Source organism: Macaca mulatta, chromosome X (genome assembly GCF_049350105.2).
Source record: "Macaca mulatta isolate MMU2019108-1 chromosome X, T2T-MMU8v2.0, whole genome shotgun sequence".
Lineage (NCBI taxonomy): Eukaryota > Metazoa > Chordata > Mammalia > Primates > Cercopithecidae > Macaca > Macaca mulatta.
Window position 1 is genome coordinate 147,516,123 of NC_133426.1, and position 27,568 is coordinate 147,543,690.

At 36.2% G+C, this 27,568-nt stretch overlaps 1 long non-coding RNA gene and 1 pseudogene across 1 annotated transcript in view; both read right to left on the reverse strand.

Moving 5' to 3' along the window:
* LOC144338494 (uncharacterized) overlaps positions 1 to 27,568 on the reverse strand; it is a 261,222-nt gene that overhangs the window by 86,690 nt on the left and 146,964 nt on the right. The window lies entirely within an intron of this gene.
* On the reverse strand, positions 14,673 to 19,303 carry LOC114674824 (NADH dehydrogenase [ubiquinone] 1 beta subcomplex subunit 3 pseudogene; annotated as a pseudogene).

Consider the following 27,568-nt stretch of genomic DNA (forward strand, 5'->3'; position numbering starts at 1 on the left):
GATGTTGAATAGAAGACCTAAATGAACCTAAAATAAATGAGATGAAACATCCATGTTAGTGATCTTGCCTTGACCTTGGTTATGTGGGGAAAGCAACCAGTTTCTCACTATGAAGTATGGTGTTAGTTCTACGTTGTTTATAAATATTGTTTATCAAGTTTGAGGAAGTTTCCCTCTATTCCTAGTTTGCTGAGAGATTTTTTTTTTATCATGGATATTTGTTGGATTTTGTCAAGTACATTTTCTGCATCTGTATGATCATATAATATTCTTGTTCAGCCTGTTGATGTGATGGATTGCATTAATTGATGTTTGAATCTTAAATCAGCCTTGCATAACTGAAATAAATCTCAATTGTAATACAATTCTTTTTATACATTGTTGAGTTTTATTTGGTAGTATTTCGTTGAAGATTTCTGCAACTATGTTTATGGGAGATGTTGTAGTTGACCTTTCTTGTAATATCTTTGTCTGGTTTTGTTAATAAGACATAAACAGGATCTTTATGCTGAAAACCACCAAATGCAGCTGGGACATATCGAGGAAAATTTAAATAAATCATGTGACTTTGGATTGGAAGACTCAACATCATAAAAAAAAAACAGTCAATCTTTTTCAAAATTTATCTGTATGATTAATGCAATTTCTACAAAAACACAACAGGATTAATTGTATGTATAATACAAGCTTAATTTAAAATGTATAAGAAAAGGCAGATAAACTAGATTAACTAAAACAATTTTAAATATGGAAAATAATGTTGGAGGAACCACACTACCTAATTTTAAAACTTTCTATATAGCTACAGTTATCAGTATTAAGACTGTGGAATTGGTGGAGGGATAGGCATGTAGGTCAATGGAATAGAAGACAGAGTTCATCAATACGCCTACAAAGTACTACAGACTGAGAGCTGACAAACTTGCAAAGGCAATTTGAAGGAGGTAGGATACTCTTTAACAAATATATTGCAACAATTGGACAATCATAAACATACAATGAACATCGACTTAAATGTCATATCTTACTCAAAAATGAACCTAAAATAAATGAATCACGGATCTAAATGTAAAATGACAAATGATAAAACCTTTAAAAGAAAAATGTAAGATTTTTATTAGTTTCTGAGAGTTTCATGAAAAGTTTAGAAATGACATTGAAAACAAGATCCATAAAAGAAAAGTGTTAATATGGCCCTCATCAAAATAAAAAAAGCTTCAATCTGTGAAAAACCCTGTTAAGAGAATGTAAAGACAGGCATACCATATACCCCAAAAAGGACTGGTATCTAGAGTACATAAAGAACTCTCAAAACTCAGTGGTTAAAAAATAGGCAATCTAGTGTTTTAGACATGAAGTCTTTGCCCATGCCTATGTCCTGAATGGTACTACCTACGTTTTCCTCTAGGATTTTTATGGTATTAGGTCTAACATTTAAGTCTCTAATCCATCTTGAATTAATTTTCGTATAAGGAGTAAGGAAAGGATCCAGTTTCAGCTTTCTACTTATGGCTAGCCAATTTTCCCAGCACCATTTATTAAATAGGGAATCCTTTCCCCATTTCTTGTTTCTCTCAGGTTTGTCAAAGATCAGATGGCTGTAGATGTGTGGTATTATTTCTGAGGACTCTGTTCTGCTCCATTGGTCTATATCTCTGTTTTGGTACCAGTACCATGCTGTTTTGGTTACTGTAGCCTTGTAGTATAGTTTGAAGTCAGGTAGCGTGATGCCTCCAGCTTTGTTCTTTTGACTTAGGATTGTCTTGGAGATGCGGGCTCTTTTTTGGTTCCATATGAACTTTAAAGCAGTTTTTTCCAATTCTGTGAAGAAACTCATTGGTAGCTTGATGGGGATGGCATTGAATCTATAAATTACCTTGGGCAGTATGGCCATTTTCACGATATTGATTCTTCCTATCCATGAGCATGGTATGTTCTTCCATTTGTTTGTGTCCTCTTTTATTTCACTGAGCAGTGGTTTGTAGTTCTCCTTGAAGAGGTCCTTTATATCCCTTGTAAGTTGGATTCCTAGGTATTTTATTCTCTTTGAAGCAATTGTGAATGGAAGTTCATTCCTGATTTGGCTCTCTGTATGTCTGTTACTGGTGTATAAGAATGCTTGTGATTTTTGCACATTAATTTTGTATCCTGAGACTTTGCTGAAGTTGCTTATCAGCTTAAGGAGATTTTGGGCTGAGACAATGGGGTTTTCTAAATATACAATCACGTCATCTGCAAACAGGGACAGTTTGACTTCTTCTTTTCCTAACTGAATACCCTTGATTTCTTTCTCTTGCCTAATTGCCCTAGCCAGAACTTCCAACACTATGTTGAATAGGAGTGGTGAGAGAGGGCATCCCTGTCTTGTGCCAGTTTTCAAAGGGAATTTTTCCAGTTTTTGCCCATTCAGTATGATATTGGCTGTGGGTTTGTCATAAATAGCTCTTATTATTTTGAGGTACGTTCCATCAATACCGAATTTATTGAGCGTTTTTAGCATGAAGGGCTGTTGAATTTTGTCAAAAGCCTTTTCTGCATCAGTTGAGATAATCATGTGGTTCTTGTCTTTGGTTCTGTTTATATGCTGGATTATGTTTATTGATTTGCGAATGTTGAACCAGCCTTGCATCCCAGGGATGAAGCCCAAAGCAATGGCAGCAAAAGCCAAAATTGACAAATGGGATCTCATTAAACTAAAGAGCTTCTGCACAGCAAAAGAAACTACCATCAGAGTGAACAGGCAACCTACAGAATGGGAGAAAATTTTTGCAATCTACTCATCTGACAAAGGGCTAATATCCAGAACCTACAAAGAACTCAAACAAATTTACAAGAAAAAAACAAACAACCCCATCAAAAAGTGGGCAAACGATATGAACAGACATTTCTCAAAAGAAGACATTCATACAGCCAACAGACACATGAAAAAATGCTCATCATCACTGGCCATCAGAGAAATGCAAATCAAAACCACAATGAGATACCATCTCACACCAGTTAGAATGGCGATCATTAAAAAGTCAGGAAACAACAGGTGCTGGAGAGGATGTGGAGAAATAGGAACACTTTTACACTGTTGGTGGGATTGTAAACTAGTTCAACCATTATGGAAAACAGTATGGCGATTCCTCAAGGATCTAGAACTAGATGTACCATATGACCCAGCCATCCCATTACTGGGTATATACCCAAAGGATTATAAATTATGCTGCTATAAAGACACATGCACTCGTATGTTTATTGCAGCACTATTCACAATAGCAAAGACTTGGAATCAACCCAAATGTCCATCAGTGACAGATTGGATTAAGAAAATGTGGCACATATACACCATGGAATACTATGCAGCCATCAAAAAGGATGAGTTTGTGTCCTTTGTAGGGACATGGATGCAGCTGGAAACCATCATTCTTAGCAATCTATCACAAGAACAGAAAACCAAACACCGCATGTTGTCACTCATAGGTGGGAACTGAACAATGAGATCACTTGGACTCAGGAAGGGGAACATCACACACAGGCGCCTGTCATGGGGAGGGGGGAGGGGGGAGGGATTGCATTGGGAGTTATACCTGATGTAAATGACAAGTTGATGGGTGCAGCACACCAACATGGCACAAGTATACATATGTAACAAACCTGCACGTTATGCACATGTACCCTACAACTTAAAGTATAATAATAATAAATAAATTAAAAAAAAATAGGCAATCTAAATAGAAAATGGGCAAAAGGGTAGAACTTACACTTCACCAAACAGGATATGTGAATGACAAATAAACACATGAAAAAAAGTGTTTAAAATTGTTTGCCATTATTGAAATGCCAATTAAAGCCAGAATTAAATAGCAGTACATGCTGATTAAAATGGATAAAATAAAAAATGCCTATAATGTCAGGTGCTTAAAAGTAAGCTGAGGAACTGGATCTCTCATACATTGCTGATGGAGACGCAATATTTTACAGTTATTTGGAAAGCAGTTTTGCAGTTTCTTTTAAAGTTGAACACATACTTACTGTACATCCTGGCAATTGTACTCCCAGGAGTGCAATTTAACCTGGAATAATGAAGTTGTACTAAATTCGTTTCTTTTGGCTGCTATAACAAATTATCACAAACTCAGTGGCTTCAAACAACAGGAATATATTCTCTCACAGTTCTGCAGACGATAATAGGAATGTAAAATCAATTTCATTGGGTTGAAATCAAAGTGTTGGTAGAGCTGTACTTTCACCAGAAGCTCCATTGGAGAATGTGTTCTTCGGTTCTTCCAGCTTTTGGTGGTTGCTGGCATTACTTGGTTTTTAGCAACATCACTCCACTATCCGCCTCCATGGTCATACTACCTACTCCTCTTCTTTCTGGGGCAATTTTTACTCTGCTTCCCACTTATAAGGATGCTTATGATTAGACTTAGGGCCTACCAGGATAGTTCAGGATAATCTTCCAATCTCAAGGTCCTGAACTTAATCACATCTGCAAAGTATGTTTTGCCATATAAGGTAACATATTTAGTAGTTCTGGGGATTAAAACATAGATACCTTTGGGGATTGTTATTCAGCCTGCCACATTTATGTTCACACAAACTCTTGAATATGAAAGTTCATAGCAGTTTTATTCACAATATACCAAAGTGGAAACAATCCAAATGCCCTTCAATGGATAACAATAAATAAACTGTGGTATATTCATACAATTAAATACTACTCAGTAATAAAAGAAATTAAACTACTGATTCCACAAGAGTTTGCTAGTTGGCATTAATATCAAACTATTATGCCAAGTGGAAGAAGCCAGTCTCAAAATATATGATATTGTCTGATTCCATTTATGTAATGTTCTTGGAAAGGCAAGACTATGTGACAGAGACTATATCAGTGGTTTTTCTAGGGGTTAGAGTGGTGGGGAAGGTGTGACTCTAAAGTGATAGTGCTAAGAAGTATTGGGAGTGATGGAGCTGTTTTCTATCCTGATGGTGGTAATGTTTACATGTATCTATACATGTGTTAAAATTTATAGAACTAAGTACCAAAAATAAGCCAATTTGTTTGTTCATTTGAACAAATTGGGGCAGAAAGAATTTTTTCACAGAAACAGTGTCTACAAAGGACTAGAGGTTAAAGAGACCGTCATATTTATGTAACTTAGTAATGCTTTAATTTTGAGTGACAGAGGCATAGAGCACAGGCATGTGGATGGAAAGAGAGAGAAAATGCTGGGATTTCAGTGGCTTTTTAATAATCATGGGATCAAGTGTGCAGAACATTGATACTAACATTGTGTCTGACAAATCTAATGACTGACAATAATAAATTAATATTCTCATCTCCCATGCTGATTTCCTTCAATAACTGAAAGCTGGTGTCTGTAATAGGACAACCTGTACTACGCCGCCACCACCACCACGACTGCAAACATCTGCAAGGAGACTGGTACCCCTGTGCCCACCAGCAGCCCAACTCATTCAATAAATGTGCACCTCACTGTGCTGCCACTGCTGCTGGCACATGTGAATGGGCATAGATACCACCACCACAGCCTGAAAAAGTGCTTTAGCAGGTGCCACCCATCTGAGTGTTGTGACCAGCAGTCTGCAAAAACTTTGGTCCCTTTGATGTGGAAGGTTCATAACCTTGAGAAGCCAAAGAACAAAGCCAGGTGCTCAAGAACAGACAATAGAGAACCCAGAAATAATTCTGCACACCTAACCTACACACAGCTGATCTTCTATAAAGTCACCAAAAACAAGCAGTGCGGAAAGGACACCCCATTCAATAAATGATGCTGGGATAACCAGCTAGTCATATGCAGAAGATTGAAACTAAACCTATTCCTTACACCATATATACAAATCAACTCAAGATGGATTAAAGACTTATATGCAAAACCTAAAACTAAAATACCCTGGAAATAACATTCTGGACATGGCAAATATTTTACAATGAAGATGCCAAAGGCAATTGAAACAAAACCAAAAATGGACAAATGGAACCTAATTAAACTAAAAGATCTTCTGCACAGAATTAAAAACTATCAGCAGAGTACACTGACAACTACAGTATGGGAAAAACATTTGCAAACTATGTGTCTGACAAAAGTCTAATATCCAGAATGTATAAGGAACTTAAGCCAATTTACAAGCAAAAACACAAGCAACCCCATTAAAAAGTGGGCAAAGGACATGAACAGATACTTTTCAAAAGATAACATTCATGCAGCCAACAGGCATATGAAATAAAACTCAACATCACTGATCATTACAAGAAATGCAAATCAAAACCACAATGAGATCATCTCACATCAGCCATAATGGGTATTATTAAAAAGCCAATAAATAACATGTGCTGGTGAGGTTCAGAAGAAAAGGGAACACTTATACACTGTTCGTGGAAATGTAAATTAGTCCACCCATTGTGGAAAGCGGTGTGGCTATTCCTCAAAGATCTCAAGACGGAAATACCATTTGACCCAGAAATCTCATTACTGGGTATATACCCAAAGGAATATAAATCATTTTATTATAAAGGCATGTGCACATAAATGTTCTTTGCAGAACCATTCATAATAGCAAGCACATGGAATCAACCTATGTGCCCATCAACAGTGGACTGGATAAAAAAATGTGGTACATATACACTATGGAGTATTATGCAGCCAAAGAAAATAATGATATTATGTCCTTTGCAGCAACATGGATGGAGCTGGAGGCCTTATATTAAGCAAATAAACACAGGAGAAGAAGATCAAATACTGCATGTTTTCACTAATAAGTGGGAGCTAAACATTGAGTACATATGGACACAAAGAAGGCAACAACAGATACTGAGACCTACTTTGGAGTGGAAGGTGGGAAGAGGGTAAGGATATAAAAAACTCCCTGTGGGGTACTATGCTGATTACCTGGATGATGAAATAATCTACACACCGAATCCCTGCAACATGCCATTTACCTGCATAACACACTTGCACATACATCCCTGTACCTAAAATAAAAGTGAAAATTAACATATGATGGCAGTTGTCTTAGGAATTGCAATCGATATTGTGCTCCATACTCAATAAAAGTTGGGTTTATGTTTTAGTTAGGATTAAGAAAAAAATGGTAATGTTAAGCCTGCCTAAAGGGCAAAAATTTTCTGATAGAATTAAATTATTAGTATTTTATTTCATTCTGTTCATGAATGAATGATGTACCTAAGGAAATGTGTTTTCTGCCTCTATCATCACAGAATATAGAGAATCACTCAATGTGGCCTCTTCATGGACTTATATTATCTCAATATTTTCTCATTCAGCCTGCCTCCCCAGGCATTTACTTAAACAATTTCCTTATTTCCTACTTAGGATTAATTTTATAGTATTACACATAGATTTGCATAAAATTTTGAAAAATAAATGATGATATAAATGTATTAGAATGAATTACTGATAGATCATGAAAAGTTCTTCTGCCTTGAAGTAATAAGGAGCAATTGCATAGGATAGAAAAATAAAATAGGTCATTTTGCACATATTCTTTTGATATCTTATGTAGGTATTGCACAAACCAAGGCCCTGCCATCAGTTTATTTGGCTACATATTTCTTTCACATATAACATGCTTTAGTTATATTGAGCTACAGCTTAAGATTAAATGGTTAATTTAGAGTTCTATATAAGTTTATTATTGATGTTATCATACCAGTTTCTCAAAAATAAATCTTTTTGGTGGCGTTTTGTATTGATTACTATCTTAAATACCAGAGTATGTTGAAACTATTTGTATTATTTGAGTAGCTTCTGTCATTTTTCCACCTATTAGTAGAAATCAGTTTTTATTTGGCATTTCTATTAAATCATTTTTGTACTACCAATAAAGATATATTCCCATTTCTTGATTATCATGTACAAGGTACAATTTAACAAGGTATAATATAACATATAAATAAATACAAAAAACCATCCCTACCTTTTAATAGCTTACAGTCTAATTAAGGAGAAGAAACAGGTGTGCCAATGCACACATGTATACACCTACATGAAGATCAATAGCAAAACAAAGATGTCATGGCAAAGCACAGATCTTGGAAGACTAAAATTTAATATTTGGCTCTGCCTCTTGTGTGACCATGAATAAGTTACCTAACTCTACCAAGTGTCTGGTTGCTTTATCCTTAATATAGCAGTAATAATGCACAGTGATATTGTTATTACTAATATTTAGTGAATTGTTCAAAGAATAGGCAACCGATGTTTGGGGAAGCTGGCTGAGTGGGAAAATATTCAGGAAATATAGGTCCACGAACAGGACTTCTCACTCCATTCACATAAAGTGATTCTCGTGATTCTGAGATGATAGTGGCAGTAAACACGTTTATTTCCTTAGGCCCATCATTTGTGACTAAGCAGACAGGGAAATTATATAGAATAATGTGTATGAAAACATAAAGTGTCTCATACTCAAATAGAACATCAGGACAATTACTGCAACCATTTAATGGACCTTCAGTTCAGATACTGTTTTCTAGTACTTGAAGTTACCATGCTATTCTGGAAAGATTATAGGTTTTGAAGTCAGATCTATTAGATTTTGAATCATTACTTGAATAATGGATGATTGTATAACCCAGTGTACGTGACAATCTCATTTTCAATGAGGATATCGTTATCCATTTATCTCAGAGAGACATTGTGAGGATTAAAATATTATTTAAAACAATGATGTGGAACATATTTTTATTAAAGTGCACTCTCTTCTCAGGACTTCACAAGGACCACAGAAGTCTCAGCTGAGAAGTGTGAAATCCATCCTTTGAAATAGATTATGAAACATTAGTATGTTTCTCTGTGTATGTTAGAGTGTGTGCAATTATAAATTGGTTTATAGCAAATCACAAGAACACAAAGGCATAACTAAGATGCCCTTTTGTTGTTAGCCAACAATACCTACTCATGGGTATGGGTAGAGTGGCGCTTGTCCTTATCCAAATCTTATTGTTCCATTATACTGGCAGCTGCTGTGGCAGACAGGCCAATGAGGGAAGAGAAAGTCACCAGTGAAAAGGAGCCATTTGATGGTCCTTCTTGTCCTCTCCTAAGTCAGGGTGTTTCCTGCAATCTGTTTTCAAGAATATTTAAAGGTCAGTGGCTTATTGTAATTCTGATTTATTACTTTGTCATTTTGAGCAAAACTCCAATAATTTTGTTATTGTTTTTCTGTGTATCCTTCCTTCCACTATTTAGAGATTGTAAATGTTTTTCTTGTAAGAAAATGGACCAAATACCAATGAGTCGGGTTAGACTGCATTTGTTATGCAAGTTTTTTGGCAGGCACCTGCCTGTGAAAGAGAAAGAGCCAAGCACCACTTTATTGGACTTACTAATTTTAGGGTTGCCATGGCTTTAATTTGATTGTTATTTTTTGAGCATTCAAACTGTGTTAGGCAGCATAAAGAACACATAGAAAGTATGATGTGGATATTAAGAATGCTATGCCCTAAAAAAGGAAGTCTATTAACTCAAATACAGAATGTATCCAATTCTGTAATTACTTGCAAAATCTTGATTGGGGAATTCATTTAGCTAGCTTTATATTTATAAGGTATTTTTTATGTTTTTCTAGTTTAAAATTGTATTGCTCCAAATAGCATTTCAAGACACTGTAGTGTGCTGATGTTCACATATATGAAGTTATGGCTCCTCTCTTGTAACTTAATCAACAAATATCTCATGAGGTGCAGAATACTTGGCAGATACAAAAGACCCTCAGTAAACTAAGTCATCAGGGAATAAAGCTATATTCATTCTGGATTAGTGTTGGAAAAGTTACTAGGTAAGGATAATGAACACCATAAGAATAATGAGGCTCAGTGGGGAGTTGAAGGAGAGGGGTAAATTTGAGGTTGTCAGAAGAAACAATTCAGGGTTACACTGCAGCTCGATATAGAGGAATATGAAAGGCTGCCCATTTCTGCTCTACCAATCTCAATTGAGCACCAAGTGTGTCTTAGGTCCCCTGCAAAACACTGTACATATAATAGTGAAGACAGACATGCTCTTTCTGTTTTGAGAAATTCACAGTCTAGCTGAACAGATAGACAGGGAAATGTAATTATTCCTTTGTTCAACAAATATTTATTGAGTTCTCTTTTCAGACACTGTTCTTGGGGATGGAAAGACAGTGAATAGAAGACACAAAAATTTCTGCCCTCATGACCACATTATAATTTAGACAGACTAATACAAAGGAGTATGTGTGTGTAGATATATCTATATTTGTATCTATATCTAAGTAGATATAATTTTATATGTAATATAAAGAAGAGGAAGGGCGCGTGCTGCTTCTATAGGAAGGTAGAGGAAGGCCTCAGTAGTAAGGTGACATTGCAGCATTTCATCTGAAGACATACTTACTCAATACAAACATGAAAAAGTAAGCAATGTAGATATGGGTGTGAGGTGAAACAGCATTCAAAACAGAGGGATTAGAAAATTTAAATACTTTAAAGAACTTGGGCATTTTGTCTGTTGCAGATATAGCAAAAAGTCAGTAGGGCTGGAGGGAGCTGATAGGAAGATAACATAGGGCATGTTCCATATCTTATTTATTTTTGCATTCTCAATGCCTACCACTAATGAATGATTCCATGGAATGATTGACAAGGTAAGAAGTGGACAAAAGAGAAATTGATTCTGAAGTTTGGGGCAATGGAGAGTGAATAAATACTATAGAAATATATAGATTCCATACCTAGGAAACCCTAAATACTCCAGCAAAAGGCTCCTGGAACTGATAAACCACTTCAGTAAAGTTTCAGGATATGAAATCAATGTATAAAAGTCAGTAGCATTTCTATACATCCATAATGTTTAAGCTAAGGACCACATCAAAAATGCAATCCCATTTACAATAGCCATAAAAAATATCTAGGAATACATCTAACCAAGGAGGAGAATGATCTCTACAAGAACTACAAACACTGCTGAAAGAAATCATAGATTACACAAGCAAATAAAAAAAATTCCATGCTCATGAATTAGAAGAATCAATATAGTTAAAATGGCCATGCTGCCCAAAGAAAGCTACCAATGCAATGCTATTCTTATCAAACTACCAACGTCATTATTTGCAGAACTAGAAAAACTGTTTCAAAATTTATATAGGACAGAAAAACAGCCTAAATAGCTAAAGCAATCCTAAGCAAATAGGACAAAGCCTGAGGCAACTCATCACCCGACTTCAAACTATATTATAAGACTACTATAATCAAAACAACATACTACTGGTATAAAAACAGAGAAGAACAGACAAAAATAGACCAACGGAACAGAAGAGAGAACCCAGAAATCAAGCTGCCGCTAGACATTTTATCTTCGACAAAGTCAACAAAAATAAGGATAGGGGAAGGACAGTTTTTTTAATAAATGGTGCTGGGATATTTGGCTAGCCATATTCAGAAGAATAAAACTGAACCCCTACCAGTCACCATATGAAAAAATTAACTCAAGGTGGATTAACGTTTTAAATGTATGACCTCAAACTATAAGAACCCTAGAAGAAAATCTAGGAAACACCATTCTGGACATTAGCTTTGGGAAAAAATTTATGACTAAGTCCTCAAAAGCAATTGCAACAAAATAATAAATTGACAAGTAGAAACTAATTAAAGTAAAGGGCTTCTGCACAGCAAAAGAAACTAGCAACAGAGTAAGTTGACACCCTATAGAATGGGAGAAAATATTCACAAACTATGTATCTAACAAAGGCCTAATACCCAAAATCTATAAGGAACAACTCAACAAACAAGAAACAAAGAGCCCCATTAAAAAACAAGCAAAGGACATGAACCGACACTCCTCGAAAAAGACATACAAGCACCTAATAAATGTATGAAAAAATGTTCCACACCACTAATCACCAGAGAAATGCAAATCAAAACGTCAATAAGATACCACCTTACGCTAGTCAGAATGGCTATTATTTAAAAGTCAAACAATAATAGGTGCTGTGGAGGCTGTGGAGAAAGGGAATGCTTATACAATGTTTGTGGGAACATAAATTAATTCAGCCAGTGTAGAAAATAGTTTGGAGATTTCCCAAAGAACTTAGAACTACCATTTGACCCAGGAATCTTATTACTGAGTATATATCCAAAAGAAAATAGATCATTCTACCAAAAAGACACATGCACTCACACGTTCATTGCAGCACTATTCACCATTGCAAAGCCATTAAGTCAACTTAGGTGCCCAAAAATGGTGGATTGCATAAAGAAAATGTGGCACAAATACACCATGGATTACTATGCAGCCATAAAAAATAATAAAATCGTCCTTTGCAGCAACAAGGATGCAGCTGGAGGACATTATCACAAGTGAATTAACACAAAAACAGAAAACCGAATACTTCATGCTCTCACTTGTAAGTGGGAGCTAAACATTGGGTACTCATGGACATAATGATGGGAACCATAAACACTGGGGACTAGTAGAGGTGGGAGGGAGGACAGGGGGCAAGGGTTGAAAAACTGTTGGTTACTATGCTCAGTACTTGGGTGAGAGAAAATTCTGCATCGCAAACCTCACCATCACCTAATATGCCCAGGAAAGAAACCTGCACATATACACTCTGAATCTAAATAGAAACCCTAAGAATAAACCAGAAGTAAGCTAAGAGAGGTGTGCACAAATGTGCTGTTTGGTATTATATTGGGAGGCTGTGGGAATTGGGAACTGCTTCTTAGAGGAGATAACCTTTGAAAACCCTGAAAACATGTAGATGTGCTTTAGGCTTCTTATCTGCCATCTAGCTACTGTGTGTTACCTCCTTTTGTCATTTCTAAAATGGGACTAACATTAAAAATCCTGTCTAGCATGGTCTTCTTTTAAATTTCTTATTGTAAATGACAATTTATAATTGCATATATTTATGGGGTACAAAGTGATGTTTTGCTTTATGAGTAGAAAGTGGAATAATTAAATCAACTAGTTAACATATCCATCACCTCAAATAGTTAACATATTTATGTATTGAGAACATTTGAAATTTACTCTTTTGTCAATTTAAAAATGTACAATACTCTATTATTAACTATATTTAGCATCCTGTGCAATAGATCTCAAAAACATATTTCTCCTGTCTGAGATTTTGTACCCTTTGACCATTATCTTCCCTTTCCTCTCACCCTCCAGCCTCTATAACAACCATTCTACTCTCTGCTTCTATAAGTTCAATTATTTTGGATTTTACAAATAAGCAAGAACAGGTAGTATTTGTCTTTTTGTGCCTGGCTTATTTCTCTTAGCTTAATGTTCTTCAGGTTTATTCATGTTGTCACAAATGACAGATTTTCTTATTTTAAAGGCTAAATAATATTCAATTGTCTATATATTCCACATACTCTCTATCCATTAGCCTGTTGACGGACACTTAGGTTGATTCCATAATTTGACCACTGTGAATAGTGCTGAAATGAACATGGTTGTGTAGATATCACCTCAACAAAATGTGTTCAAACCTTTTGGGCAAATACTAAAAGTGAGATTGCTGGATTATACGGTACTTCTATTTTTACTTTTTTGAGGAATCTCCAGGAATTTTTCCATAAAAGCTTTCAAAATTTATATCCCCATCAAAAGTGTACAAGGGTTTCTTTCCTCCCTATTCTCACCAATACCTTTTGTCTTTCAACTTTTTGATAATATCCATTGCGGTAGACATGAGGTGAAAGCTCATTGTGATTTTAATGTGATTTTTAAATGATTAGCAATATTAAGCATTTTGCTCATATATCTGTTGGCCATTTGTATGTCTCCTTTTGAGAAATGTCTATTCAGGTCCCTCGCCCATTTTTAAATTGGGTATTTCCTTGCTATTGAGCTGTTTGAATTCCTTGTATATTTTGATTATTAACCCTTTATCTGGTATATGGCTTGCAAATATTTCCTTCCTACCTGCACACTGTTATTTGCTTCTTTTAGGTTTGATGTCATCCCAATTGTCTATTTTTGCTTTTCTTGCCTTTACTTTTGGGGTCAAATAAAAAAAACCTTTGCCTAGACAAATATCATGTATTATTCCCCCTATATATTTTTCAAGTAGTTTTATAGTTTCTGGTGTTGTGTTTAAATCCTAAATCCATTTTGAGTTGATTTTTGTATATGGTGTTGGATGAAAATCTAATTTCATTCTTCTGCATATGAATATCTCATTTTCCCAATGCCACTTATGGAACAGACTGTTCTTTTTGCATTGTGTATTCTTGGCACCCTGATTGAAAATCAGCTGAATGTACACGCATGACTTCATTTCTGTTACATTGGTTGATGTGCCTATTTTTTTTTTTCCTTTTGCCAGTACCATGTTGTTTTTATTACTATAGCTTTTTAGTAAGTTTGAAATCAGGTAACGTGATATCTTCAGCTTTTTTCTTTTGCTTATGGATGCTTTGGATATTTGATTTTTGTGTTCCATATAAATTTTAGGATTGTTTTTCTATGAAAAATCACATTGTATTTTTGTCTTTATTTCAATAGTTTTAGTGGTATGAGTGGTTTTGGGTTACATGGATAATTTCTTTAGTGGTGGTTTCTGACATTTTGGTGCACTCATCACCTGAGCAGTATACACAATATCCAATATGTAGTCTTTTATTCCTTATCCCCTCCCACCCTTCCCCTAAGTCCCCAAAGTCCATTATATTTATTGTTCTTATGCCTTTGCATTCTCATAGCTTAGCTCTCACTTATAAGTGAGAACATATGATATTTGGTTGTCTATTCCTGAGTTATTTCACTTAGAATAATGGCCTTCAGCTCCATCCAAGTTGGTGCAAAGGCCACTATTTCATTCCTTTTATGGCTGAGTAGTATTTTATTGTGTATATGTACCACATTTTCTTTATCCATTCATTGGTTGATGGTCATTTAGGTTGGTTCCATATTTTTGCATTTGGGAATTGGGCTGCTATAAACATGAATGTGCATGTGTCTTTTCCATATGATGACTTCTTTACCTTTGGGTAGATAGCTAGTGCTGGCATTGCTGGATCAAATGGTATTTCTACTTTTGGTTCTTTAAGAAATCTCCATATTACTTTCCATAGTGGTTGCATTAGTTTACATTCTCACCAGCAGTGTAAAAGTGTTCCCTTTTCACTACATCCATTACAATATCTATTATTTTTTGACTTTTTAAGTATGGCCATTCTTGCAGGAGTAAGGTACTATCTAACTGTGGTTTTAATTTGCATTTCCCTGATAATTAGTGTTGTTGAGCATTTTTTCATATGTTTGTTGGCTGTTTGTGTATCTTCTATCGAGAATGTTCTATTCACATCTTTTGCCCAATTTTTCATGGGATTATTGGTTCATTTCTTGCTAATTTGTTTGAGTTCCTTGTATATTCTGAATATTGGTCCTTTGTTGGATGTAAAGATTGTGAAGATCTTCTCCCACTCTGTGGATTGTCTATTTACTCTGCTGATTTATTAATATTACTTTGCTATGCACAAGCTTTTTAGTTTAATTAGGTCCCATTTATTTATTTTTATTTTTGTTGCATTTGCTTTTGGGTTCTTGGTCATGAAGTCTTTGCCTAAGCTAATGCCTAGAAGGGTTTTTCTGATGTTATCTTCTCACATTTTTATGGATTCAGGTCTTAGATTTAAATCATTAATCCATCTTGAGTTAATTTTGTATAAGGTGAGAGATGAGGATCCAGTTTCAGTCTTCTACATGTGGCTTGCCAGTTTTCCCAGCACCATTTATTGAATACAGTGTCCTTTCCCCCCTTTATGTTTTTGTTTGCTTTGTTGAAGATCAGTTGGCTGTGAGTATTAGATATGGCTTTATATTTGGGTTCCCTATTCTGTTTCACTGATCTATGTGCCTGTTTTTATACCAGTACCATGCTGCTTTGGTAACTATAGACTTGTAGTATAGTTTAAGTCAGGTAATGTGATGCCTCCAGGTTTGTTCTTTTTGCTTAGTCTTGCTTTGGCTATGCAGGCTCCTTATTGGTTCCCTATGAATTTTAGAATTTTTTTCTAGTTCTGTAAAGAATGTTGATGGTAGTTTGATGGGAATTACATTGAATCTGTAGATTGCTTTGGGCAGTATGGTCATTTTCACAACATTGATTCTAACCATCCATGAGCATGGGATGTGTTTCCATTTTGTGTCGTCTATGATTTCTTTCAGCAGTGTTTTTTTAGTTTTCCTTGTAAGATTTTCACTTCCTTAGTTAACTATATTTCTAAATATTTTATTTATTTATTTTGCAGCTGTTGTAAAAGGGATTCAGTTCTTGATTTGATTCTCAATGTGGTTGTTGGTGTATAACAGTGCTACTAATCTGTGTACATTGATTTTGTATTCTGAGACTTTACTGTATTTGTTTATCAGATAAGGAGTTTTTTGGATGAATCTTTAGGACTTTTTTTTCTTTTTTTTTTAACTTTTTTTTACTTTATGAAATCTTACCAACATGTTTTAAGGGACAAACTCAGATAAGTAGGCTGCAGTAAATAACTCTTATTTTGGAGAGTTAAAAACCAAGTAAGATACTTCCAGATATTATCTTCAGTGATGCTTCTTATTTTTATTCTGGGACTCCAGGTAATATTCAGCCCCTACAGCTACCACAAATGCAGCAAATCCTCATTTGAAAGCCTTTAATAAGGCACCAACAAAGGAAATACTGTTTGCAAAGCCACCTGTGTATTTACAACTTCACTGCAGCCCCATGGATACCTTAGCCCTTATGCAGCCAGCTTCTTCTGGACAGTTTCTAATGGTGTCCCTTCTATTTTCCATTGTTTATAATCTGGAAGTCCCATTTTACTCTGTTCATGTTCATGTCCATGTCAATGGGCCACGTCTGACAACAATCTGACCTCTCAGGACACTCAACTCAGGATTTTCTAGATATACATCCATATCATTGGCAAACAGTGACAGTTTGACTTCCGCTTTTCCAATTTAGATTTCCTTTATTTTTATCTCTTTTCTGATTGCTCTGGCTAAGACTTCTAGTACTATGTTGAAGTGGTGAATGTGGGCATTCTTGTGTTGCTCCAGTTCTCAGGGGAATGCTTTCAACATTTCCCCATTCAGTGTGATGTTGGCTGTGGGTTTGTCATAGATGATTTTTATTACTTTGAAGTATTTTTTTTTTTTTTTTTTTGAGACGGAGTCTCACTCTGTCACCCAGGCTGGAGTGCAGTGGTGTGATCTTGGCTCACTGCGACCTCCACCTCCCAGGTTCAAGTGATTCTGGTGCCTCAGCCTCCTGAGTAGCTTGACCACAGGTGTGCGCCACCACACCCAGCATTTTTTTTTTTTTTTTTTTTTTTCGGATTTTTAGTAGAGACAGGGTTTCACCATGTTGACCAGGCTGTTTTCGAACTCCTGACCACAGACTTCAGGTGATCCACCCGCCTCAGCCTCCCAAAGTTCTGGGATTACAGACGTGAGCCACCGTGCCGGGAAAAGTATGTCTCTTCTATGCCAATTTTGTTGATGGTTTTTAATCATGAGAGATACTGGATTTTATCAAATAATGTCTCTGTATCTATTTAGAAGATCATATAATTTTTTCAATTCTGTTTATCACATTGCAATTTTCACACGGATTATACTGCATCTGTAGATGGGGTAGTATAAACATTTTAACAATATTTCTTCTTCCATTCAATAAACATGGGATATCTTTCCATTTATTCATATCTTACTCAATTTCTTCCATCAGTGTGTTGTAGTTTTCAGTGTACAAGCCTTTCACCACCTGGGTTCAATCTATTGCTATATGTTTTTTTTGGTAGCACGTGAATATGAAATTGGTCTCTTGATCTTTTTTGGATAGTTTATTGTTAGACATGCAGAAATGCCACTCATTTCTGTGTGTTCATTTTGTATTCTGCAGGATTATTGTATTTGTTTATTAGTTCTAACAGTTTTTTTGGTGGAGTCTGTAAAGTTTTCTATATATAAAATTATATCATCAGCAAGCAGTGACAATTTCACTTCTTTCTTTCTTATTTAAATACCTTTTATTTCTTTCTTTTGCCAAATTGCCCTGGAAAGGACTTCCAATACTATGATGAATAGAAGTGGCCAGAGTGAGAATTCTTGTCTTGTTTCAGATCTTAAAAGAAAGGCTTTCAATTTTCCACCATCGAGCATAACATTAGCTGTGGGCTTCCATGTGGTCTTCCTGTGTTCAGGTACATTTCTTCTACACCAAATTTGGTGAGCATTTGTAACGATGAAAAGATGTTGAGTTTAGTCAAATGCTCTTTCTTCATCAAAAGAGATGATCATACAAATTTGTCCTTCATTCTGCTAATGTGATGGATCACATGTACTGATTTGCAAATGTTGAACCAACTTTGCATGCCAGGGTTAAATCCCACTTGATAATGACAGATGACTCTTTTAGTGTGTTGTTGAATTCGGTTTGCTGTAATAGTATTTTGTTGAGAATTTTTGCATTTATATTCATCAAGGTTATTGACCTATAATTTTTTTTCTTATAATGTCCTTGTTTGGCTTTGGTATCAGGGTAATGCTGACCTTGACGAAAAGAGTTTGTAAATATTTCCTCTTCTTCAAAGTTTTAGAAGAGGTTTGAGAAGGATTGGTATTATTTCTTTTTTAGATGTTTGATGTAACTCAGCAGTGAAGCCATCAGGTCTTGAGCTTTACTTTGATGGAAAAGCTTTTATTATGATGCAATCCCCTTACTTGTTATTGGCCTATTCAAATTTTCTATTTTTTTATAATTCAGCCTTGGTAGGTTGTATATGTCTATAAATTTATCTATTTCTTCTATGTTCTCAAATTTGTTGGCATATAGCTGTTCACAGTAATCTGTTAAAATCTTTTGTATTTCTGTGGTATCAGTTGTAACATCTCTTTCATTTCTGATTTTATTTAAGACATCTCATTTTTTTTAGGTAATCAAGATAAAAGTTTATCATTTTTGTTTATCTTTTCAAAAAATAACTTTTTCTTTTGTTGATCTTTCATATTGTTTTTCTAGACTTTGTTTCATTTAATTCTGCTCTGATCTTTATTTCCTTCCTTCTGCTTTTTGTCTTCTCCTTCTGCAGCTCTTCTTATGTGATGTTTGGTCTCTTGATGATATTCCATAATTCCTGTAGGCTTTCCTTATTATATTTTATTCTTTTGCCTTTTTGTTCCTTTGACTGGATACTTTCAACTGTTCTCTCTTCTAGTTCAGTGGTCCTTTCTACTGCTTGAGAGAGTCTGCTGTTGAAGCTTTCTATTGAAACTTTATGATTTTCTTTTGGAGGAGTCATGTTTCTCCATTTTTTTTAGTACTCTTTGTGTCCTTACCTTGTTGTCTGCACATTTGAGGGGACAATGTTTCTGGACTTTATAGGTGTTCTTTGAAGGGATAGTCCTTCATTATTTAGTCTAGCCTGTGCTTCTGTTATGACCAGATGGTGACAACCTTGGACAGGCAGAGTTTCTTGTAAGTTCTATAGTTGGCTAAGCTGCTGCCGCTGTTCTGATTGTGAGTGGGGCTGCTTGTTGGGCTGTGCTATCTGGTGAGACCACTGGCTGGGCTCTACTGTCAGACAGAGCTGCTGGCTGGGTATAGTGATGATTTCTGTTGAGGCTGGTCACAACACATATATCTTAGTTGGGTAATTTTACTACTTGGGTTCTGCCATTGGGCAGGGATGCTGGCTGGGCTTTGAGGTTAGGTAGAGTTGCTGCTCAGGATAGGCAGCACAGGAAGCTATATTCCTTAGAAATGCACAGTTTCAGATTGCCTCCCTTCAGGGTGGAGGAGTAGGGTGGGCTTTTGGTTGAGTTAAACAGTTGTTAGATGTTCCTGGTCAAGCAGTTATATTCCCTATACTTCTATGAAATGCACAGAAGTGAGAGTCTCCCTGTCTGAGCAGGGACACTGAGTGAGCTTTTGGCTAAGTAAAGCCACTGCCTGACTTCCTGGGTCAAGCCATCTAATCATTTTGCTTCTCTGAAATGTGCAAAGGTGGGATTCTCCTTGCTTGGGCAGGGTCACTGAGGTGGGATCTGAAGCTGGGCGTGGAGACTAGCTCTCTAGAAATTCAAGCTAGATTGAACTTTCCACTGTGTTTTTGATGCAACCAGCTCATCTCTGCATATGTGCTATGACGTTGGCTAGTATCTCTGATCTGGCACCACAGCTGACAGAAGCACAGGGGTACCACCAATATCTGCATGCTGTTCACTATGACCTCTGCCTCCTTTCTTTGTTTCTATCTAACATGCAATGGTGTAGCCATAATGTTTCCCCTCGTATTCCCTATCCGGTGAGAACAGAGTGATCCTTGGAAGTGTCTCTTGTTCTCTTTCCCTTCTGTAGCAACCTTGGGACCAGGGAAATCCTCTTTGTGGTGTGTCAACTTGAGGGAGTGGGAGGGGTGACATGGTTGGAATAAGGGCATTCTTTTTACCCTCCAATTTGGATTTCATTCAGTTTTTCAACCACACCCGTGTCTTAGGATTGTTTTCATGTAGAGGAGTTTTCAAAAGATGTTCTGGTCTGTGAGTAGTTGCTAGATGAACTTTCTGTGGCAGCAATGGAGACAAAGATTTTCTGTTCTGCCATCTTGCTGATGTCATCCCCTAGCATGGCTCTCTTGAAATGTTACCCCACATTGTGGCAGTCTGAGTTTACATTAAAGGGGCATTCTACAGCATTGTTAAGGTTTGCAGACGCCAACATTTCTGAATCAATTAGATTCATCCACTTTTCACCCTTATTCTTTGACACAGTACATCAATTTCCTTGGTCTGCATCTCCTTATTTTCCTACTGTCATCATGGCACTTGGATATATAATTTAGTTTCTTCTTGCTTGTGGCCTTGAGTTTCTCCTAGCCCCATTTGAAAAGTCCTCCTTGATTTGGCGTGTTTCCATAGGACACTTAGTTTAATGACCCTTCCTAATCTCTAGCTTCTCTCTGTCTACCCATATACCCTTCTGGAGAGTCATAGATAGTATCTACCTCGTAAATTTATTGTGAAACCGAAAGGAAATAATATATATGTAAGTGCTTTATAAACTCTGATTTCTTTATACTTGTAAAGAAATCTTTAGTTTTAAGGCCATGAATTCCCAAACAAAAAGATTACAGCAAAAGTAGGGCACAGGAAAAAGAGTAGGTAGGTAGAAAGTTTATCTCTGTCAGTGGTAAGATAAATCAAAAGCATGAAATAGAGTGGCCTTTGGAAGAGTCAGGGCAGCTAGGTTGGGTTGTCCTCATCAGTCCGATAGAGAGCACCACACAATTCATCTTCCTCTCTGCCCCTCCATCTCAAACAATTTGTAGATCCCTCTTCCATTTTCCTCATGCCAGATTTTTTCTTCTTAATTTTTCCCCATGCTAGATTTTTTTCCTCCCCTTAGTTTAGGACATTTTATCCCTTTATTTCTCTCCTTATATTACTTTCCTGCTTCTTCTGCCTTATGATTTTTTGGTTCTTGCTCTTTATCCTTAAAGTGGGTTTTGTTATGGTTTCTGGGGCAGCTGCTCTAGACGCTTGTAGTACATGTCATACCAGGAGTCAATCTGACCACTTTGCCTGCTCAGAGAATATTTTTTGCCATAGTAAAGAGACAAGAAAGAGGAGCTGAAAAGCATGGTGAAGGGAGTGATGCATAAGGAGTCAGGAAGTCTGGATTATACCATGCATATGCTGGGTAAACTTTGGTAAGTCCCTAGCCTCATGGAGGTCTCAGGTTTACCTATTTATACATAGAAGGTGCTAAACTAGATAATGTCTAAGAGCTCTGATGTGCTGGATTCTGAAAATGTCATCTTACCTTGCAACACAGAGAATTATTTTTTGTGTGTGGGCAGAGAGGATAGTAGGACTTGAGCTAGTGATTGGCCGATTGGAATAAATTAGCTCTCTTGTTTCCTAGCACATTGCATCATGTTTCTATTCTTAGAGTCTCTAATCAATGCCTGAAAATACAGATTGGAGACCCTGCTTCCCAAAATAACTTTCTACTGTGTCAGCATATAGTGTCTGCACACTGAAAATAATTGACTGTATTGTGAGCTGGAAAACTCTGAATAAACTTTTTGTTTCCAAAACATGCAGTTGGCAGGTTTCCTAGGATGTGATGAAAGGGGATAAAGAGCTTCCAGGTTGCTTAGCAAAATGGCCCAGGAGTTTTACAGTCCACTAAGCTCTAAATTAATCAGAATCAAATATCATTGATTCTACCTTCAATTTTATCAAAGATTATGGGACCTTTTTCTCTAAAGCAAACCATTCTACAGCCACTGCAATAAAAATAATTTCCAGAGAATTTGGAATTGCTTTCAGCAAATTAGATTGTGAAATGAAAACAAGTACTTACTGACTTAATTTCTCTAACACATGCTTCATGAACATATTTTGAATGTTATAATAACTTGTGCAAGAGTATATGCAGCAATGACTTATAACTAGGGAGTCTGAGTCAAGGTCTAAGCTAGATGTTTGAATCTGTAGAACTGATTACAATAATCTTTTATGCCCCTGAATTGTTTTCACTTGCATAGCTAAATCAGAAATTTTGACATCTTTCCAAATCCCAAACTCTCAACCTCCCTGCATCCGTATCAAAACTCCTTTAAATTAACTCTCAACCTCCCTGCATCTGTATCAAAACTCTTTTAAATTCTTCCTGCTATTGTGAAAGTAGCACTTGATAACTATCTAAGACTAACCCCTCAACTGCGTTTTGGATTTCATATCCTCTCACCCTGTTGAAGAAATCACTCCTGCAATAAACGTTTCCTTCTCTCTTGTATACCAAACATTCCCCCCTTTCTACTACGTCATTTCCATCAGAAATGAAAATAGAAAAAGGACAAACAATTTTTTAAAAAACTAAGTATCTTTTCTATTATTAGAAGCAAAAATAAAAATGTATTTTACTCTATATCACCCTCCAGCTACAGCCCAATTTCTCAGTTGCCTTTTACAAAAAAGCAATACTTTTCAAAGATGCCTTTTTATCTAAAATCTTTCAACTCCCCTTTAGAAGGCCCACTCCATTCTTCTTAAAACATTTTTAATTTATTTTGGCTTCCAAGATGCCACTTTCTTCTCTTTATTTCCTATATTACGGGGCACACTGTTTCAGGCTTCTTTCATTGTCTGCTTGCTGCTTCTCTGCATGATCTCTAAATACTAGAGTATCTGCAATCTGCCCCTAATCCTCTACCAACCTACATTCTTACCTAACCAATCTCAATCTATTCCATAGCTCTACACATGCCCCAAGTGCAGATCTCTCTCTTCAGCTTTAGACATATATGAAACTGCCTAATCAATATCTCTACTTGAATGTTCAGTAGGCATCTGTATTAGTCCGTTTTTATGCTGCTGATAAAAGACATACCAGAGACTGGGAAGAAAAAGAGGTTTAATTGGACTTACAGTTCCACATGGCTGGGAGGTCTCAGAATGATCACAGGAGGCGAAAGGCACTTTTTACATGGCGGCAGCAAGGGAAAATGAGGGGGATGCAAAAGCAGACACCCCTGATAAAATTATCAGATTTCATGAGACTTATTCACTAACACGAGAACAGTATGGGGGAAACTGCTCCCATGACTCAAATTATCTCCCAGTGGGTCCCTCCCACAACATGTGGGAATTATGGGAGTACAATTCAAAATGAGATTTGGGTGGGGACACAGAGCCAAACCTATCAGCATCTCAATCCTAAAATTTGTAAACAGGACTCTTAATCCACGCCTACCTCACAGGCAACCTGGTCCTCCACAGACTTTTTCTTTACAGTATCATCCACCCATCTTCTCAGTTCAAATACCTAGTTGTGTCCTCATCTCTTCTAACTCCCCCAATGCCCACATCCAATCTATCAGTAAATCCAGGAGGTTCTACCTCCGAAATATTTCCTGAATTCAACCTCTTACTCCATACTACAAACCTAGTTTCGATCACAAACCTAGTTTCTGAGTTTCTGTTCTATACTACAAACCTAGTTTTGATCACAATCATCTCTTTCCTGAACTCTTGCAATAGCTTCTTAACTGATCTACCTGCTTATTCCCTTGCCCTTTTTTGGCCAATTTGCCACAAAGCAGACAGGATGATCCTTTTAGAAGTTAGTCAGATCATGTCATTCTCCTGCACAAAACACTACTTTGTGTTTTCATTACCCTTAGAATAAAATCTAGACTCCTTACCATGGCCTTGAATATGCTGTAGGATCTGGCCTCTGGCCACCACTTTTATCTCATCTTCCACCCCTTGTCTACTGTCCTTGGGCTACATCATATTATTTTTCCTGAAACATGCTAAGCTTGTGGCTATACTAAGACTTTTGCACTAGTTTCCTTTCATATTTGTCATCTATTTTTATCATTATTAAACCCAATGTGTGTGGAGGTAGAACTGTAATTTGCATGTGAGATTTGATGAGATCAATCTACAGACTTTGCAGCTGCAGTACAAAAGATGCACACAGCGAGACTTGGAAAGAAAATCAAATATATTAAACTGCAAATTCACTCAAAAATAATCCCCTAATATTCTTTTATGAAGAGAAGCTTCTTGAATTATATGTTACTCTTAGTTCTCTATCATATAATTACTTTTGAAAAGAATTTTATACTGTAATTAAAAACATGGTAAAATCATAATATTTATAAAAATAATTTTCCTGCCATTATAACACTTAGATTGGTTTTTATTCAGTAGAAATACTGTAATATAATTGACCTTTTGTGCAATCCTTGATGTCCTTAAATTAAAAAGAGAATATAAGATGAAAAAAGTAAATATTATAACGAAGTAGAACATTTCCATAATTTTTAGAAATTTGCATTTTATAAAGCTTTTTGTTGAATATTTCTGGGTTAGGATTGATAGACATAAAACCTGATTTGATTGCTTTGCAAAATCCATTTACTGAGAATAACTCCTTTTTTTTGTTATCAGAATTGATTAAATCTAGCTATTCATTTGGGATGACACAATTAGACAAAGAATGAGCCTGTCTGTGTGACTAAATTGGGACCACCACAATCAATGCATCCAGTGACCTTTCTTAATTCTTTTACCCTGAACAATAACCTGAATTGAATTTTAGAAAGAACTTATAATCTCGAGACCAGTTGTTTTTAAAGTGTCCTTTAAGAAAGCTACAATATCAGTCAAGATTAGTTCCTCTAGCATTATGCTGCTGCAATATGCAATCAGTCAACTATCTTGTGATGAGATTTAGCCAGGAGAATTTGCAGGACTATACTTAGGATCTGCAATGAAAAATTGATTCATTAGCATATGAGCCATACATTATTGATTTTTGCTTAGGAAAAAATCATCAGTTTTAAAATCAGTTTATTTGAGTAGTCTAAATATAATTTCCTTTTCTGAATGAAGGAAAATTTCCAAGAGTATTTATACATCTCCTGTCCTTTTTAATGTTCTTCACATACTAAGACATATGATCTGTTACCCACCTAATTTTGTCATAATGAAAACTGTTATTACAAAGAAACTTTTTAAAAACATATATTTTTTATGTGGATGATGGCAAATGTGCACCCTGAGACACATTTTTTGAAATGTGTTTCTGGCTTTTGGGGTTGGCATGGGTATTCTGAAAAACAGGTCTTTTCTACTGATTATCATCAAGGTGTAGGCTTGGTAGGTTTAGATCCTGCTAACAGTGTGTTCTAGTACTGGGAAGTTGACGTTGGAGTAAAAGGAACACAAACTCTCAATAAGTTACATACTTTTTTTCCACAAGCAACTCTTGCAACAAGAATTTATGAAGTGACGCTGGTCTTGAGAGAGTAAGAATGGAATGAAAATAAGTCAAATAGAGTGTGAGCTTAAAGAAAAGCTGAAACCATATCATGGTGTATCCAACTCAAAAAGTGTTACAGGATTAAGGAACATATTCTTGTCAGTACAGTTGTCTTTTAACAATATTTTGAAAATAACAGAATTTCAGTTATTTAAAATATACTTTGTTGCAATGTTTAGTTCTCTCACAATAAGATAACACTACATACCTATTAAAATGACTTTTTAAAATTTTACTTAAGTTCCAGGATACATGTGCAGAATGTGTAGGTTTGTTATACACACACACACACACACACACACACACACACACACACACATATATATACATATGCCATTGTGGTTTGCTGCACCTATTGACCCATCCTCTAAGTTCCCTCCCCTCGCCCCACATCCCCAATAGACCCTGGTGTTTGTTGGTCCCCCTCCATGTCCATGTGTTCTCACTGTTCAACTCCCACTTATGAGTGAGAACATGCGATGTTTGGTTTTCTGTTCCTGTGTTAGTTTGCTGAGAATGATGGCTTCCAGCTTCATCCATGTTCCTGAAAAGGACATGATCTCATTCCTTTTTCTGGTTGCGTAGTATTCCATTATGTGCATGTACCATATTTTCTTTATGCAGTCTATCACTGATGGGCATTTGGGTTGGTTCTATGACTTTGCTATTGTAAATAGTGCTGCAATAAACATATGTGTGCATGTGTCTTTATAGTAGAACGATTTATATTCCTTTGGGTATATATCCAGAAATGGGATTGCTGGGTAAAATGGTATTTCTGGTTCCAGATCCTTGAGGAATCACCATACTGTCTTCCACAAAGGTTGAACTAATATGACATTCCCACCAACAGTGTAAAAGTGTTCCTATTTCTCCACAGCCTTGCCAGCATCTACTGTTTCTTGGCTTTTTAATAATCACCATTTTGACTGGCGTGAGATGTTATCTCATTGTGGTTTTGATTTGCATTTCTCTAATGATCAGTGATGTTGAGCTGTTTTTCATGTTTGTAGGCTGAGTAAATGTGTTCTTTAGAGAAGTGTCTGTACATATCCTTTGCCCACTTTTTGATGGGGTTGTTTGTTTTATTCTTGTAAATTAGTCTAAGTTCCTTATAAATTCTGAATATTAGGTCTTTGTCAGATGGGTAGATTGCAAAAATTTTCTCCCATTATGTAGGTTGCCGGTTCACTCTGATGATAGTTCCTTTTGTTGTGCAGAAGCTCTTTCATTTAATTAGATCCCACTCATCAGTTTTGGATTTTGTTGCAATTGCTTTTGGCATTTTCTTCATGAAGTCGTTGCCCATGCCTATGTCCTGAATGTCTATTGCCTAGGTTTTCTTCTAGGGTTTTTATGGTTTGGGGTTTTACATTAAGCCTTGAATCCATCTTGAGTTAATTTTTGTATGAGGTGTAAAAAGGGGGTCCAGTTTTGGTTTTCTGCATATGGCTAACCAGTTTTCCTGGCACTATTTATTGAATAGGATATCCTTTCCCCATTGCTAGTTTTTGTCAGGTCTGTTGAAGATCAGATGGTTGTAGATGTGTGGCATTATTTCTGAGGGCTCTGTTCTGTTCCATTGGTCTATATGTCTGTTTTGGCACCAGTACCATGCTGTTTTGGTGACTGTAACCTTGTAGTACAGTTTGAAGTCACGTAGTGTGATGCCTCCAGCTTTGTTCTTTTTGCTTAGGATTGTCTTGGCTATACAGGGTCTTCTTTG